Source organism: Chaetura pelagica, unplaced genomic scaffold (assembly GCF_000747805.2).
Source record: "Chaetura pelagica isolate M959 unplaced genomic scaffold, ChaPel_1.0 scaffold349, whole genome shotgun sequence".
NCBI classification, from domain to species: domain Eukaryota; kingdom Metazoa; phylum Chordata; class Aves; order Apodiformes; family Apodidae; genus Chaetura; species Chaetura pelagica.
Genome location: NW_009954611.1, coordinates 387,644 through 388,375, shown reverse-complemented (window position 1 = coordinate 388,375; position 732 = coordinate 387,644).

Sequence of the window (732 nt, the reverse complement as noted above, 5' to 3'; positions counted from 1 at the left end):
GGCTGTTCCCAGCGCGGGAGGTGCCCGTGGTGCTGCTCCCCCCGGTGTCACAATCCACAGCACAATCACCGGGTGGTGACTGCCAGCCCGGCCAGGTTTGGGTGAGTGCCCGGGTCATGAAAGAGCCCACTACTCGTTACTGATTAGCTTGCCAGATGCAGGTTAGGTTTAGTCTGGAAGAAGTTCAAGGCCGAGTGTAAGGTCCTGCTCATCAGTCAGGGCAATCCTAAGCACAAATACAGGCTGGGCAGTAAGTGGATTGAGAGCAGCCTTGAGAAAAAGGACTTGGGGATATCAGTTGAGGAGAAGCTCAACATGAGCCAGCAATGTGCACTTGCAGCCCAGGTAACCAGCCATGTCCTGGATTCTATCAAAATTAGCGTGGTCAGCAGGACAGGGAGGTGATTTGCTCCCTCTAGTCTGCTCTTGAGATACTCTTCCTGCAGTACTGTGTCCAGTTCTGGAGCCCCCAACACAAGAAGGACATGGAGCTGTAGGACTGAGTCCAGAGGAGGCTGCAAAGATGATCTGAGAGCTAGAGCATCTGTGCTATGAAAACAGGCTGAGAGTTGGATTGGTTCAGCCTGGAGAAGAGAAGGCTCTGAGGAGACCTTATAGCGGCCTTCCAGTGCCTGAAGGGGCTACTGGAAAGTTGAAGGGCTTGTAGTAATAGGACAAGGGATAATGGTTTTAAACTGAAAGAGAGGAGATTTAAGTTGGACGTTAGGAACA